The following is a 17,702-nucleotide window of genomic DNA, read 5'->3' as shown; positions in this document are numbered from 1 at the left end:
CAACTTATTTGTGACCAAGAATGCTGCAAATAAGGCTCTGATTAAATCCAATAAATCACATGTATGTTAATTATTAAAGTATGCATACTACCTCATCAGAATTAGTACTTAATATTAAAATATGCAGGCAACTATCTTGTCTTTTGACTTTTGGCAAGATAGTTGCTAATATCCTAGTCTAATTCCATGGAAATATTTCTTTGGGCCTCCTTAAAATGCCAAATAGTAAAATCTAATTTAAAATAGACATAAAGGTTTGATTTATAGCACATGAGTCCCATGGTGTGAAGAGCAATACTAACAAGACAAATGTGAGGGCCCAGGAGTTCTCAACTGCGGAGCGCGTGCTAGTCCAGTGCCGAATGAAGGCGCCATTGACAGAGAGAACTGATAAAACAGACTACACTGAATTTTCCCCTCACTTTAACCACAGTCATTCCATCTGTTTATTCCAGATCTGTAGAGAGAATTTCTTTCCTCAGGTCTTGGAGAAGCAGCATTAATTACACCACTTCTTACTTGGTTCATCCGGTAAAGGTAAAAACAAAAATTGACCAACTTGGGCTTCCCTGGTGGCACAGTGGTAGAGAGTCCGCCTGCCGATGCAGGGGACACGGGTTCGCGCCCCAGTCCGGGAAGATCCCACATGCCGCGGAGCGGCTGGGCCCGTGAGCCATGGCCGCTGAGCCTGCGTGTCCGGAGCCTGTGCTCCGCAACGGGAGAGGCCACAACAGTGAGAGGCCCGCGTACCAAAAAAAAAAAAAAAAAATTGACCTACTTGACTTGGATCTGGACAAAACCAGAAGAGAGAGCTTGCAGCAGGAGCTTCCAAGAGCAAAGGTGAAATGCGACAGAAAGTGTCCACTGGTAATTTTATTATTTCCACAATTTTAGCAAAAAAGTAAGATTTCCATCTATGAAAATCAGAAGATTTTATTAATATTTCCAGAAATACAGATATAAATTTATATAACAGATGAAACAAGAGGAAAGAAAGGAGTCCAAGGGGAAAGATCAGGAAAGTGGAGTCTTCCCATTCCTGCTGAATGTACAGTACAGATTCCAAGAGATTCCAAAGTTTCACTTGACCAATGAATCGCAGTGAGTTTGAATGGGACCCTGATTGTGTTCTGTGCCACCGGAAGATAATCAGAACTTTACTGCTGTAAAATTTCTTTCTAAAAGTAAGTGCACTTATAACATGTCCCTGCCACCTTAGCTAAGAGGAGTTTAAGTTCTGAACATCACTGCATCTTTTTCCAAAGACTGAAGACCATTCAGATTCTTAAGCTTCTCATTCTCTCATTCTGAAACTCAGGGGTCGTTATCCAGGACCAGGTATTTTGTTGTAGAAGGTGTAGGGGATTAAAAGACGGCATAAAAATCTTGCTCCTCGCCCTACTTTTCTTTTTATTACAAAATAAGATAACTTTATTGTTGTATTTAACATTGGTCAAACACAAAATAGTTTAATAAAGTAAAAACCACCCACAATTTTTCTCACCTCAGTTAACCAATATTAACCGTTTTGTGCGTCCCCTGAATACCTTCTTTGATTTTCTCTCCAGCCAATATCTGGTTGATGATCTCTGTTTCCCAAGTCCAAATTATGTTTTTATGTTTTCTTGAGTTTACTATTTTTTATCCTTGTTCATGTTACTGCTTCTTATAATCATTTGCTACATGGTCTTGTGGTTTGAGTTTTGTTCCTTGCCCCATTTAATTCGAAGGAATAATCTGTTTTTATTTATACTAGTGATAAACCAATATTAAACAACAAAAAAAACCTTTCCATAAAAGATAATTATTTTAGGATATCTACACTCTCACCTACTTCACATTCCGGGTTTGGCAACTAAGTTCTCAAATCTTTTCTCTAGTCTTTTATAGTTAAATAATTTCACAGGATTTTATTTACATGGAATTTGCTCCCACTTGGAGCTCCTTTCAAATCTCATGAATGAGACAAAAATCATGTTTGTCAAAATTGCCGTTGAAAATTCCCTAGGAAGTTGCACTACTGGAGGTTGAAAAATCCTTTCAGTAAGACTAACAAATTCAGTTTTTTCTTTGAGGTTTTGAAAACAATAGCTATTTCTTTAGTTGTGCCAGATAAAGTAAGCCACTTGCTTTTAGGGGCCCCAAAGTAGATATGGTTAAACACTGGACCACAGTGTAGGAAGATGCTCATGTCTGGAGAGCGCCTGGGACCTGAGCCCTCCTAAGGAGACCTTGGAACTGCCTGTCATCTCACACTCATTCAGGGATGTGCCTTGAGTAGGATGGCAGGCCCAGCTAGTGCCACTATTTAAGTTCTTCTGTCCCATTCTTTTTTGGGGGGAGGCAGGAAGGGGAACTCAAGTGCATATAGCTATATTCAATTAACACACCCCTAATGCAGCATTCACATTACTGTGGCTTTCTTTCATAAAGGATAACATTCATATATTGGGAAACCATAATCCCTAATTATTTGGATTTAATTTCTTGTATAACGGCTTCAGTCTCATTGCCACCTCGTTATACCACAGTATCCCATTTGTGGACCATTTACCCTGATTATGTCTTCATATAGACCATCCAGGGAAGGAAGTTAGAAGAAACAAATACCACTTGGCTTGTGTGTGTGGACATTTGTTTTCACTTGCAAATAACAACTTGGGTGTTTTTAATTCTCAGGTAATGCTGTACTTTATTCCTGAGTTACAAAAACTCCCTTTATATTTCAGGAGGTTGTCATCAAATAATCTTTTATTTCTGCGAATCTTTTGTTTTTTGTTTTTTGTGGTACGCGGGCCTCTCACCGCTGTGGCCTCTCCCGTTGCGGAGCACAGGCTCCGGATGCTCAGGCTCAGCGGCCATGGCTCACAGGCCCAGCCACTCTGCGGCGGGTGGTATCTTCCCATACCGGGGCACGAACCCATGTCCCCCGCATCAGCAGGCGGACTCTCAACCACTGCGCCACCAGGGAAGCCCTCTGCAAATCTTTTTTTTTTAAACTTTCTTGAACGTAGGATACATTTGATCAAGTATTTGTTTCTTGAAGTAAATCTTCCGAAATATACCATTAACACACGCCGTTTGTTGGGTTTATTTTCCTCTATTTCTGTCTTGGAGCAGTTTATTAGGCTTCAAAAGGAGGAGATTCTTGTTTGACCCCAGCAGGTTCCAAAATCATGGGGTCACTGTGTATCTCCAGCTCCTGTCCCCCTCACCTGAACTCCACTGGCCTGATGCCTTTGCAGGAGCTCAGAGCGCTGAGTACAGGTTTATGTTGCCTGCTCAGCACTGCAGGGCCCAGGAAAGTGGGGTGGGTGTCGGAGCCCTGGCAGACAGCTTTGGGGACCTCATCACGCATGTTCCAGATTTGTGCCACAATCCCTGAGCTGCAAGAGTGCAAGCCATTCTTTTATGGGTGTTCTCCTGGGACACTGCCTGTTCCTCCACTCAGGCTTAGTGGCCATGGGACACATAGAAGTCCTGTGTTTTGAGAGCTCTCTGTCTAGTTGACAGCAGGAGTTTTCTGTTGGTTTCAGTTTTGAAGGAAGTTTTTAGAAACTCTTCCATCTGTTTCCCTCCATAGATTGTTGCCCTCAGCCCTCATCAAACCCGCTCCCTGGTGAGGCGTGTTCTCCAAATGTGGGAACAAATTCACCCTCCGACAGAACAGGAGGAGAGCTCAGCCGTGGCTGTTGACGTTTCCTTCCAGCTCTGCAACTTCTGCCTCGGCAGGTGCTACTGTTCGGTGGTGGAGAAAGGAGCCCTAAGCAAGGAACGGCCAGCTAGTCTCTGGTCCCGCAGGCCCCAAGCTGTGTCCCCCAAAGTGAGTTTTTCAGAATTTCCTTCATTTGTTTCCTATTCCATAGCCCCACTCTCTTGGGAGGCAGAACCTTGTATCTATTGCCTGTGTCTTCCTCATTTCATTGCTTTTCGCGCATAATCCTCAGAACACACGTACCATTCCCCAGTTTTGCATTCACGCTCTTTCCCTGACATTTTTACTTTTTGTTTGTTTGTTTGATTTAGTTTAAGTCTGTTTTGGCAAGAGGTATGTTGAAAATTCTTGCTGAAAACCCCAGCATTCCTGGAATTCTACAGTTTCTTCTTTTTTTTTAATTTTTATTTTATGTTTATTTCCTTTTTTTTGGCTGTGCCACACAGATTATGGGATCTTAGTTCCCCGACCAGATATCGAACCCATGCCCCCTGCAGTGGAAGCTCAGAGTCCTAACCACTGGACAGCCAGGGAAGTCCCCTATGGCTTCTTCTTAATAGCAATACTCTGAGCTTCAATACAGAGTTTCCAGGTGTGTTTGTCCTGAATCCACTTGGCCTGTGTGAGTTTTTCTACATCCTCACCCTGCCATACACTGGGAGTGCAGAACCCTCTCCTTGCTGGTGGTCTCCCCTGTGGGCATCCTCACCAGATGCCCGCCATCACCTGTCACCTTTCTCCGGGTTGGAGGCAGGCACCGATCCCTCTATCCCCAGACTCCAGACATGTCAGGTCCTCCCGAGAACACTCTTGTTATTCTCTGGCTGGGCTGTGGTTTCTCGTTTGCCGATTGTGCAGGTAGGAGGGGTTGGCGTGTGGAGACTCGGGGAGAGGTGAGCTTCGCCTGCTGGTTGACAACCCTAATCTCAAGAGGTGGGGTGGTCTTGAAGCTCCCTCACTTCTCTTGAGGAGAAAGGACCAGGTACAGGAGCATAATCGCCACTCGTACAAATTCCCTTAGAAAAAAATCTCATCCCTGGTCACTTTTAAGGATTCTATTAAATAGGCTAAGGGTGGAGACTAGGGGGAGGGGCAGGTTTGAACACCTGTTTATAAGCTCAGTAGGGATGTGCCGAGCTCTTCTGCATAGGCACTATTATCTGGGGTCCTCAGTATAACGTTCTCATCTGAAATTCCAGAACAACAGGAGAAGTCCCAGTTAATATCCTAACAGCCCTACCTCTTTCTGATCTGCATTTTATCACCACTCCTCCAGATAACGGGTTCTACCTGCCTGGAGGGACAGCCTCACAACTGTCATGATGCAGGTAAAAAACAAGGACTTTAAACCTAAAGGACTGAAGAGTTTACAGGACAGAATGTGCTGCCTGACAGGTTCAGTGTTATTGGAACTGCTGACCTGAGCCAAGCCCCCACGGTCACTGGTACAGTGTACAGATTCCATCTCTGGAGGAATGATGAGCAGGTAGCCCCTGGCCTGCCCCCTGAGCCCCACTAGACTGGAAAGTGTCTGGAAGAGGATGGAATCAGCAAAGAGAACATTGGGAATGCCCACATAGGAGGAGGGTGAGGGGTCTGGACCAGTAGGCACACGGACAGACAGAAAGGCAAGCCACCCAATATCATTAGCAAATGCATTGCTTATAGGATGCTATCTAGCCTGCATTCGCTGAAGGACCCCTGAGCATTGTGATTTCCTTTTAAACATTCTTTAATCCTTTCAACATTTATTTTCCCTGTTTCTTGTTTATTCCTTTTTCCCTTTATATCCAAAGAATCAGTGGGCTCTCCCCTCACTCTGCACTAGAACATTTTCCAAAACTAGCAACACCCTCGGACTGTGAAACTCATTATACTGCACTTGGGTGCTTCTGAAATAAAACCACTTAGTGAAACCCACTATATGTTCCCAAATATCCCAAGATTAGGATCCCTTATGGATCTAAGCTTGGAACAAAGTTATTATTGATATAATTCAAATCCACTTGGGGACTGGAACAGAACTACAAAAAAAATCCTGGGACCTCTAAGTGTTTCAAGGTTTTTGATCAGAGAAACCATCAATTAAAAGGTTTGGAAACCTTTCAGCCCTTGCACTGAGAGGTCCTGCTGGGTGAGGAGGCCCAGAAGCTCAGCCCGACCTACAGTCCTGAGGTGTCTGCCCCCAGACCTCGTAAATCCACTGGGCAGCACCTCCTGACATGACATCTTCTGGTAGCTAGGTCTTCCCGCTAATGTCTTTTCAACACAAGCCTGGTGGAAACCACCTTCTGGAGGAAAGCACAACTTCTCTGTTCCTTTTCAGCTACATCTCTGGATTATCTCAGTGTCTTACACATCCTTACCTTCCTAAAAATGTTCTTATTACAGTGGAAGCTGGCAGACAAGGATTTTCATTTGCATGTGTGTGATATCACACTGAAAAATTAACAGCTCCTCAGAAGTTCGGTTTAATGATATGCACCGTTGGCTTCTTTCCAGGACATGGCTTAATAACTCATGCCAAACAGTGGTAGGAAGGAGGACAAAAATGACAGCTCTTTTCTTTACATCTGAGTGTGGGAACTGTCATTTTTAATGGAAAGAATTTTGTTTGCAACGTAGTGACCTCTGCTCATTTCGCAAAATCATTTCTCCTGGGTGCTGAAAGCTGGTCCCAGAACATCCCGCGGAGCTGTGCACTTTCCACGGCAGTTTTGGGCATTTGGCTTTGGGGTCAGATAACCGTGCTTCTGTGATAAACGTCAGAGAAGCAATGCCGTTTCAGGGACCCCAAGTGCCTGGGAACATAGGACTTACTCTGGGCCATCACTAGGCAGACTTTCATGTCCGGGGACTGTTTCTGAGCAGAACTGTGTTTGGTAATTTCTCTCCAACTCACCATCGTTATTATTAGGGTCAATAGCGGGATGTTTCACAAGTAAACTTGAGATGTTCAGTTGGGGAAAGGATTTTCCAAATCATATTGGAAAAAAACCAGAGTGATGTTCTGTGTGCTAACATAGGGTTGCCCCACAAGCTAACATCAGTTTCATAATTAACATGCCACGTATTCCCTGATGAGCACATAATGGGGTTATCAACAGTCTACTAATAAATTCAGGAAGCCCTCACACCCCTGTTCCCAGGACCCCAGGCTGAGAGGCAGCGTTGTTAAAAGCTACTCTGGAGCTTGGACTTAACATTTTCTAATATCTGATACCAGCTGTCTGGCTCAGTTTCATCAGATTGGACTCTGCATCCAACTGCTACCAGATGGCAGGCAACGCCTCAGCCATCTGGGATCACAGCATCCACCCTCAGAGTCTGAGACAGCAAATGATGCTGAGGCTTCCCGGCACCACGGCCAGCCCCACTTCCTCCTCACAGTTCCTCTGCCTCAGCCCAAGTCCCAAATGGACCACGTTTCATGTCTGGTGCCCTTTACCTGAAGCGAGACGTGGACATGCAGATTTTCCTCTTAGCAAATTGGTCTTCAGCTGCAGTTTTGTTTTGTTTTTTAATTTAATTTAATTTATTTTTTTATATACAGCAGGTTCTTATTAGTTATCTATTTTATACATATTAGTGTATACATGTCAATCCCAATCTCCCAGTTCATCCCCCACCCCTCGCCTTCCCCCCTTGGTGTCCATACGTTTCTTCTCTACATCTGTGTCTCTATTTCTGCCCTGCAAACCAGTTCATCTGTACCATTTTTCTAGAGTCCACATATATGTGTTAATATACGATATTTGTCTTTCTGTTTCTGACTTACTTCACTCTGTATGACAGTCTCTATATCCATCCACGTCTCTACAAATGACCCAGTTTCATTCCTTTTTATGGATGAGTAATATTCCATTGTATATATGTACCACATCTTTATCCATTCATCTGTCAACGGGTGTTTAGGTTGCTTCCATGACCTGGCTATTGGAAATAGTGCTGCAATGAACATTGGGGCACATGTGTCTTTTTGTATTATGGTTTTCACTGGGTATATGCCCAGTAGTGGGATTGCTGGGTCATATGGTAATTCTGTATTTAGTTGTTTAAGGAACCTCCATACTGTTCTCCATAGTGGCTGTATCAATTTACATTCCCACCAACAGTGCAAGAGGGTTGCCTTTTCTCCACACCCTCTCCAGAATTTGTTGTTTGTAGATTTTCTGATGATGCCCATTCTAACAGGTGTGAGGTGATACCTCATTGTAGTTTTTATTTGCATTTCTCTAATAATTAGTGATGTTGAGCAGGTTTTTATGTGCTTATTGGCCATCTGTATGTCTTCTTTGGAGAAATGTCTATTTAGGTCTTCTGTCCACTTGTTGATTGGGTTGTTTGCTTCTTTAATATTGAGCTGAATGAGCTATTTATATATTCTGGATATTAATTCTTTGTCTGTTGATTCATTTGCAAATATTTTCTCCCATTCTGAGGGTTGTATTTTCATCTTGTTTATGGTTTCCTTTGCTGTGCAAAAGCATTTAAGTTTCATTAGGTCCTATTTGTTTATTTTTGTTTTTTTTCCTTTACTCTAAGAGGTGGATCAAAAAAGATCTTGCTGTGATTTATGTCAGAGTGCTCTTCCTATGTTTTCCTCTAAGAGTTTTATAGTGTCTGGTTTTACATTTAGGTCTTTAATTTGTTTTGAGTTTATTTTTGTGTGTGGTGTTAGGGAGTGTTCTAATTTCATTCTTTTACATGTAGCTGTCCAGTTTTTCCAGCACCACTTACTGAAGAGATGGTCTTTTCTCCATTGTATATCCTTGCCTCCTTTGTCATAAATTAGTTGACCATAGGTGCGTGGGATTATCTTTGGGTTTTTTATCCTGTTCCATTGATCTATATTTCTGTTTTTGTGACAGTACCATATTGTCTTGATTACTGTAGCTTTGTAGTATAGTCTGAAGTCAGGGAGTCTGATTCCTCCAGCTCCGTTTTTTTCCCTCATGACTGCTTTGGCTATTCGGGGCCTTTTGTGTCTCCATAAAATTTTAAGATTTTTTGTTCTAGTTCTGTAAAAAATGCCACTGGTAATTTGATAGGGATGACATTGAATTTGTAGATTGCTTTAGGTAGTACAGTCATTTTCACAATATTTATTCTTCCAATCCAAGAACATGGTATATCTCTCCATCTGTTTGTGTCATCTTTGATTTCTTTCATCAGTGTCTTATAGCTTTCTGGGTACAGGTTTTTTACTTCCTTAGGTAAGTTTATTCCTAGGTATTTTATTCTTTTTGTTGCAATGGTGAATGGGATTGTTTCCTTAATTTCTCTTTCTGATTTTGTTGGTAGTGTATAGGAATGCAAGAGATTTCTCTGTATTAATTTTGTATCCTGCAACTTTACCAAATTCATTGATCAGCTCTAGTAGGTTTCTGGTGGCATGTTTAGGATTCTCTATGTATAATATCATGTCATCTGTAAACAGTGACAGTTTTACTTCTTCTTTTCCATTTTGCATTCCCTTTACTTCTTTTTCTTCTCTGATTGTCGTGGCTAGGACTTGCAAAACTATGTTGAATAATAGTGGCAAGAGTGGACACCCTTGTCTTGTTCCTGATCTTAGAGGAAATGCTTTCAGTTTTTCACCATTGAGAATGATGTTTGCTGTGGGTTTGTCATATATGGCCTTTATGATGTTGAGGGAGGTTCCCTCTATGCCCACTTTCTGGAGAGTTTTTATCATAAATGGAATTTATGATAAAAATTTATGTTGAATTTATGTTGAATTTATGTTAAATTTATGTTGAAAAAATTCAACATCATAAATGTTGAATTTTGTCAAAAGCTTTTTCTGCATCTATTGAGATGATCATATGGTTTTTATTCTTCAATTTGTTAATACGGTGTATCATATTGATTGATTTGTGTATATTGAAGAATTCTTGCATCCATGGGATAAATCCCACTTGATCATGTGTATTATCCTTTTAAGGTGTTGTTGGATTCTGTTTGCTAGTATATTGTTGAGGATTTTTGCATCTATATTCATCAGTGATATTGGTCTGTATTTTCTTTTTTTGTGGTATCTTTGTCTGGTTTTGATATCCGGGTGATGGTGGCCTCATAGAGTGTGTTTGGGAGGGTTTCTTCCTCTGCAGTTTTTTGGAAGAGTTTAAGAAGGGTGGGTGTTAGCTCTTCTCTAGATGTTTGATAGAAATCACCTGTGAAACCATCTGGTCCTGGACTTTTGTTTGTTGGAAGATTTTTTTAATCACAGTTTCAATTTCATTACTTGTGATTGGTCTGTTCATATTTTCTGTTTCTTCTTGGTTCAGTCTTGGAAGGTTATACCTTTCTAAGAATTTGTCCATTTCTTCCAGGTTGTCCATTTTATTGGCATAGAGTTGCTTGTAGTAGTCTCTTATGAGGCTTTGTATTTCTGCAGTGCCCATTGTAACTTCTCCTTTTTCATTTTTTAATTTTATTGATTTGAGTCCTCTCCCTCTTCTTTTTGATGAGTCTGGCTAAAGTGTTATCAATTTTGTTTATCTTCTCAAAGAACCAGCTTTTAATTTTATTGATTTTTGCTACTGCTTTCTTTGTTTCTATTTCATTTATTTCTGCTCTGATCTTTATGATTTCTTTCCTTCTACTAACTTTAGGTTTTGTTTGTTCTTCTTTCTCTAGTTCCTTTAGGTGTAAGGTTAGCTTGCTTATTTGAGATTTTTCTTGTTTCTTGAGGTAGGCTTGTATTGCTATAAACTTCCCTCTTAGAACTGCTTTTGCTGCATCCCATAGGTTTTGGATTGTCGTGTTTTTGTTGTCATTTGTCTCTAGGTAATTTTTGATTTCCTCTTTGATTTCTTCAGTGATCTCTTGGTTATTTAGTAATGTTTTGTTTTGCCTCCATGTATTTGTGTTTTTATGTTTTTTTTCCCTGTAATTGATTTCTAATCTCATAGCATTGTGGTCAGAAAAGATGCTTGATATAATTTCAGTTTTCTTAAATTTACTGAGGCTCGATTTGTGACCCAAGATGTGACTTATCCTGGAGAATGTTCTGTGTGCACTTGAGAAGAAAGTGTAATCTGCTGTTTTTGGATGGGATGTCCTATATATATAAATTAAATCTATCTGGTCTATTGTCTCATTCAAAGCTTGTGTTTCCTTATTAATTTTCTGTCTGGATGATCTGTCCATTGGTGTAAGTGAGGTGTTAAAGTCCCCCACTATTATTATGTTGCTGTCGATTTCCTCTTTTATAGCTGTTAGCAGTTGCCTTATGTATTGAGGTGCTCCTATGTTGGGTGCATATATATTTATAATTGTTATATCTTCTTCTTGGATTGATTCCATGATCATTATGTAGTGTGCTTCCTTGTCTCTTGTAACATTCTTTATTTTAAAGTCTATTTTATCTGATATAAGTATTGCTACCCCAGCTTTCTTTTGATTTCCATTTGCATGGAATATCTTTTTCCATCCCCTCACTTTCAGTCTGTATGTGTCCCTAGGTCTGAAGTGTGTCTCTTGTAGTGGGTCCCATATATATGGGTCTTGTTTTTGTATCCATTCAGTGAGCCTGTGTCTTTTGGTTGGAACATTTAATCCTTTCACGTTTAAGGTAATTATTAATATGTATGTTCCTATTACCAATTTCTCAATTGTTATGGGTTTGTTTTTGTAGGTCATTTTCTTCTCTTGTGTTTTACACTTCAATAAGTTCCTTTCACATTTGCTGTACAGCTGGTTTGGTTGTGCTGAATTCGCTCAGATTTTGCTTGTCTGCAAAGCTTTTGATTTCTCTGTCGAATCTGAATGACATCCTTGCTGGGTAGAGTAATCTTGGTTGTAGGTTCTTCCCTTCCATCATTTTAAATATATCATGCCACTCCCTTCTGGCTTGTAGAGTTTCTGCTGAGAAATCAGCTATTAACCTTATGGGAGTTCCCTTGCCTATTATTTGCCATTTTTCTCTTGTTGCTTTCAATAATTTTTCTTTGTCTTTAATTTTTGTCAGTTTGATTACTATGTGTCTTGGCGTGTTTCTCCTGGGACTCCCTGTGCTTCCTGGACTTGGGTGGCTATTTCCTTTCCCATGTTAGGGAAGTTTTCAACTATAATCTCTTCAAATATTTTCTTGGGGCCTTTTTCTCTCTGTTCTCCTTCTGCGACCCTTATAATGTGAATGTTGTTGTGTTTAATGTTGTCCTAGAGGTCTCTTAGGCTGTCTTCATTTCTTTTCATTCTTTTTTCTTTATTCTGTTCCACAGCAGTGAAGTCCACCATTCTGTCTTCCAGGTCACTTATCTGTTCTTCTGCCTCAGTTATTCTGCTATTGATTACCTCTAGTGTATTTTTCATTTCACTTATCATATTGTTCATCTCTGTTTGTTTGTTCTTTAATTCTTCTAGGTGTTTGTTCTTTAATTCTTCTAGGTCTTTGTTAAACATTTCTTGCATCTTCTTGATCTTTTCCTCCATTCGTTTTCTGAGGTCCTGGATCATCTTCACTATCATTATTCTGAATTCTTTTTCTGAAAGGATGCTTATCTCCACTTCATTTAGTTGTTTTTCTGGGGTTTTATCTTGTTCCTTCATCTGGTAAAAAGTATTTTGCCTTTTCATTTTGTCTGTCTTTCTGTGAATGTGGTTTTCCTTCCACAGGCTGCAGAATTGTAATTCTTCTTGCTTCTGCTGTCTGCCCTCTGGTGGATCTTCAGCTCCAGTTTTGAGGAATGTCATATTGAATGGTGTAGTGGTCCGTGTGTAGATTACCCAATGCTGCCAGACTCTTTGGATCCGAAAATATGTTGCTCTGCTTTGCCACTGTTGTTGGAAGGTTGATTCCCAGCCTGGGGTTAGGGTGCTGGTTAAAGTTAATTTGAGAGGAGGTAACAACAAATAAGGATATATTGAGTGGCTTTCCTTGGAATTTGTCCTGTTACTCATTCAGCTAAATATCTCTTTGGATGATCTGGGTAGAAAAGACAAGAATAGGTTATATGTAATTAAGTAGGGCTTTTAATCATGTAAAGTTGTCCTGTCCAATATGGCAGTCACTAGTCACATATGAGTATTTAAACTTAAATCAAATTAAATTAAAAATGTATTTCTCTGTGACACCAGCACTTCAAGTGGTCAGTAGTCACACGTTCAACAATGATATTGGACTGTACATAAACAGAACATCCCAGAATATCACCCCAGAAAGTTGTACTGGAAAGTGCTTATTTAGAGGATAACAATAACTTTAAATTGTGCAATAAGACTAGTTAGAAAAGAGCCAGTTAAGGATACAGGATGAATTTTAGCAAAGACATATACGATGTGAAGATGTACACAAAAATGCAGAATGAAATGCACTGGTGAGGTTTGGCCAGAGTAGGGAAGGATCTCGGTGATATCAGCCACATATGTGTCAGCAATTCAGTAAAATTCAAGAAAAAGGCAATGTTCTTTTAGGAGGAATTAATAATAAAATGTATAATGTAAAGGGGGAGGAGAAAAACCCAAAAGATCTGATATTTATTGTGTGCCTGCTATGTGTCGGTCCCAGTGTTAGGTACTATTGATTTAGTGGTGGATGTGATATGATCCCTGACCACAGCCAGCCACTGGGATAATGGCTTTAACTTTCAAAGTATCATCCCACTTTTTTCTCAGAGCATCTTTATGAATAAGGTAGGTACTGACATCCCTATTTCATGGAGGAGGAAACTAAGGACCAGTTGGCCCATTGTGTTAGGACCAGAAGCTGATCTTGAAGAGTGATGCTCTTTCTGTCCTAATGCAGAGATACTAGAAAGTAGTTTTGTCATTAAGGATTAGGTCTATTTACAGGTTTATTATTATTATCATTATTATTTTTGTACATGCTTTAACACTCCCCCAAAGACAATAAACTGCTAACTGACAAAAATAAGGGCAATCTTATAATTTGTTTTCTAAACATCTTAACACAGTGCCTAAAACCTAGTTGGTAAAATTATTTTATGTATATTTATATTTGTAATATGTAAGAAGAGCCAATTTTATTTAGCACTTTACTGTTGGCTGTTTGTGTCAAAGATGCCAATCACAAGCTGTCATTTCACATTCCTCTTGGATAACATCTGCTTTTCACCTAATTGCTGCTGCCCCCAAAAGCCATTTTTCAAATACCAAATGTCTGGCTAGACTGGTGGGGGAGGAAGGATCCCAAGACCTAACCGTGTCCCGTGGTCTAATTTAAAAAGAAAAACAAGAAGAGCAGTTCTTAGGAACTTGATGTAAAAAAAAGAACAAAGTTATCTGTTACTGGTTGGGTGTTACAGCCAAAAGGTCACATGAAGTCAAAGCTTGAGAGAAAATGGCTTCCATGTGCTAAATTATGGAAGAGAAGGAATGATAAGTGAGTAAGGGGCGATATTTGGTAGAAAGAGCACATGTGCAGAGAGAAACCGATATGGCATAAAAGAAGTCCACATTGCCCCCTTAATTCAGGTTCAGTTCCAAATTCCAGGAAGCTCAGGTGCTGTGACTACATCCTTCATTATCTGTGCCATAGTTTCGATGTCCTTGGGCTACCCTGAGTATGTCTTTGTAACATGGAGCCACGTTGTCTTAACCAGAGCAGGTGTGATGGTAGCAGGCAGCAGAAATCCTAGGCACAAAGCAACAGCTGACCATTTTGGCTCCAGTAACTGCTTTGGTCACTCAGTTAAATATGCAAAAGATAAAAGAGAAGGTACCAGCAAATAGATCCTCTATAATTTGTAAAGTCTTTGGTCCTGAATCTCTGCTGAAAACCCTATACTCTTAAATTGGTCTGCAATATATGTGAGCCCAAGAAATTAGTTTTGTCCCTCTAGCTCAGGACAGAGACTAGAAATTAGCTAGGATAACACATAGACCCAAAATATATAAGGGTGAAAATAAAAGCGTATCCCTCGTCCACGTAATTCTCCAATATGGATGCTCCTGGGTGGGGTGGGTTTTTTCCTTGAGGGTACGCAGAGACTCAGGCTTCTTCCATGTGAACGATGTCACTGTCACTGGCATCTAGCTGGCAAAGGGGGTCAGAAGACTGGACGAGGCCCACGGACTTCTGGAAGCCTTGGTCACTTCTGGTGGCACTTTCATGTCAGCTACATCCCCTTGTGGGAGAACAGCCAAAGGGGCCAGTTGCAAGGCAGGCTGGGAAAAGTAGATCCTAGTTAGGTGTCTATTATGGAAAGGAATGATGAATGCAGGGGATCAGCTGGACGTCTGCACCATGGAACCTCTTCCAGCCTTCTCTCTCCTGAACCCAGCCCTGGCCCCCATTCTGTTTTTCAGTTCTCCTCATTTCTTCCAAGCAGAAGAAATCCCAGAGAAGCAAGAAGAAAGGACAGGTTTCACAAGAGAGAGGAGCAATCTACCATGTGAATTTCTAGTGAAAGATACACTTGAAATACCTTTATCTTTCTCACCACATATTCTGTTTTTAGCACCATGAACACACTGCATTCCCTCTGGACTGAAATACGTCTCAGAGAGCCCCCTTTTACCGGGACGGGTGGGGGAAGTGAGATTTTAAACTCCTCGTTGAGATTTGGGGACACCACTAGCATTTATCACTTAAAAAGAATTTCCTTACACATTGACATAGTAGATCCTCACAAAGACATCAAGAAATAGGTATGATCATCACCATTTAATAAAAACCTAAATGACATCGCCAAGAGATGATTGGACTTGCTGGATTTCACATCTCTGGGTGAAATGGGGATTCAAACCTGGGTCTTCTTACTCTCAATCCTGTGCTCTTTCCACTAACCATTACCAATAATAGTTTTCATAAACATCGTGTCATTCATGTTTTCCAGAAAACTGCATAGGCCGGGGCAGGAGAAGCCTGGATGTGAAGGTGCCCCAGGTTGCAGGATGTTAAGACAACTGGTTTCCATGGCCCCTTTTGTCTGAGGCCTGTTGGCTGTGGGGAGATTCCCAATGTGAACGTCACACCTCAGGGGAGTTGGGGAGTTGCTGGAAGGCGGCACCTGGGAGGTTTCATCATCTAATAATAATCACAGATCCTATCTTTGAGATAGTTTGTTTGTTGCTTCAGCCTAGAGGATGTGTTATCATCAATTATTCTGAATGAACCATACATTAGATTAAAAGGATTTAGGGATCCCTTGTTCGTGGGCATCATAAAAAGAACTCTTTTCGTTACTTTCTCCCTTCAAAGCATTTGCAGCTTGTTTGGAACAGCAATGCACATCCCCTGAAGAAGAAGGAAGAAATTCCTTCATTTCGCAAGCTACACACCTCCTGTGTTCTCCACATTATGATGTTGCTAGGAACTGAGAAAAAAAATCTCAGGTGGTCCTTCCCTTTGGAGCTCGACATTTCATATTAGCATTGTCTATATCTTATAAAAATGGTCAGAATTCTTGGATTGTTTCAATTTGGAAGCAGCCAAAATTTGAAAGTCTGAGGATGCATGACATGCAGCCACCTTACCTCAAAGCCAGGTAAACACCAAACTCAAACAGCATCCTTGTTATTCAAGTGAAGAAGGTGTCACTGCTTCTTCCCACAGGTCAGGATGAGCTGGCCCTCCTGCCCCTGTGGGGTTGGGGTCTCCTCCTGCAAACTGACTTTCTCCCTTCATTCCAGCTCCTTCTTGAACGTGTTCTGCCCAGCTTCTTTGATTCCACGCACTCCTGGTTCCTATACTGACTTTTGGTTACTCTATCCTGGGCTTTGTTTTCCTCTCTGCCAGGACATTACACTCTGAAATATATTCTGGATTTCCACTTTCACTCATCTTCTTTCTCCAAACACACTCCTCCTGAGTGGTTTTCTTGTACTCAGATGACTTCATTTACCATCCATGAGCCGATGGCCCGCCTACTCCATCTCTCCTAAGCCTTTGGCTCTTATGTTCACTCCGTGATTAGGCAGGTGATTGACCGACACCTCAAAGACACTTCAAATTCCATAGATTCCAGACAGAATGTTGTCTTTCCTCTTCACAACACCTATTCCTCTTTCTGTGCTCCCATCTCAGGGAAGAGATGCAGAGACACAGCTTAGTCCTAACCGGGGGGAGAATCACTGTACTGCTCTGGATGTGCAGAGCATCCCTTGACAGAATGACCAGGCTGGTCTTGACACTCTCTTCTGTTGAATTCCAGGTTTTCACAAGGCACCATAGCCAGATCACTTCCTCTTTTATCTTTTCTGTGTTGGGAGTAAAGATGGTCTTAAAACACTAACAACTGTCAGGCTATGTGATTTTCAATCTCCTACCCCATTTTGAAAATATGAGTGTGAAAAAAATTAAAATCACCACAATCAAACAAGGAAGTATAAGCTCAACCCTGATCACTTATATACATGAAAGCATCCTATCTATCTCCTGCTTCTCCTTCCTCTGTCTTCATATATTCTGCAAATTAAGGTCACGTTTCAGTTCACCACATTTTCTTGCTTTCAGAAGATAGAAACTACAAAAATTGCTTCAACATCAAGTTTGATGTTTCATCAAAACAACAAAAAAAAATGGGCATCAGCCACAGGAGTCCCTTTTAACCGGTTTCCTTTAATGAGGTACCAGCCATAGGGATGTGCGAGATGGACCAGGAGGGGAGCTCTGTGTGAACGGGGACTCTTTCCCGCAAGGTGAAAACACCTGATCTGGCAGAATTTCCATCCTCACTGACGATGGCCCAACCTAATTTGCACACAGCCCTTGTGTGAGGGTTCACTGCTAGTTCCCTAATCACTGGGCCTTTTAATGGACTGTGTACTGCTCCGAAAGCATGTTCAATTACATTTCATTCCATTTCTTTCAAAGTTCCACTGTAATTCGCTTGATTTTTTTTTTCCAGGGCTTTGAAAATAAGGTATCACATGAGTAGTTTTCAGGAAATGACCAGACCAAATAGAACATTAAGCAAAATGCATTATTGAAGGTTAGTCTACTTCTTCATGTATATCCTCCCTCAAATGTGCATTCATGTAGAAAGCTGGAGGGGGAAGAAAACCAAGCCACAGAAAG

The 17,702-nt window shown here is 40.9% G+C and overlaps 1 pseudogene; it reads right to left on the bottom strand.

The window, feature by feature from the left end:
• LOC132531304 (ras-related protein M-Ras-like) overlaps positions 1-3,358 on the bottom strand; it is a 175,498-nt pseudogene extending 172,140 nt beyond the window's left edge.
• Positions 3,359-17,702: the final 14,344 nt, after the last annotated feature.

Source organism: Lagenorhynchus albirostris, chromosome 13, assembly GCF_949774975.1.
Source record: "Lagenorhynchus albirostris chromosome 13, mLagAlb1.1, whole genome shotgun sequence".
Classification (NCBI taxonomy): domain Eukaryota; kingdom Metazoa; phylum Chordata; class Mammalia; order Artiodactyla; family Delphinidae; genus Lagenorhynchus; species Lagenorhynchus albirostris.
Note: the sequence above shows the minus strand (reverse complement) of the source record. Positions and strands in the feature narration are given on the sequence as shown.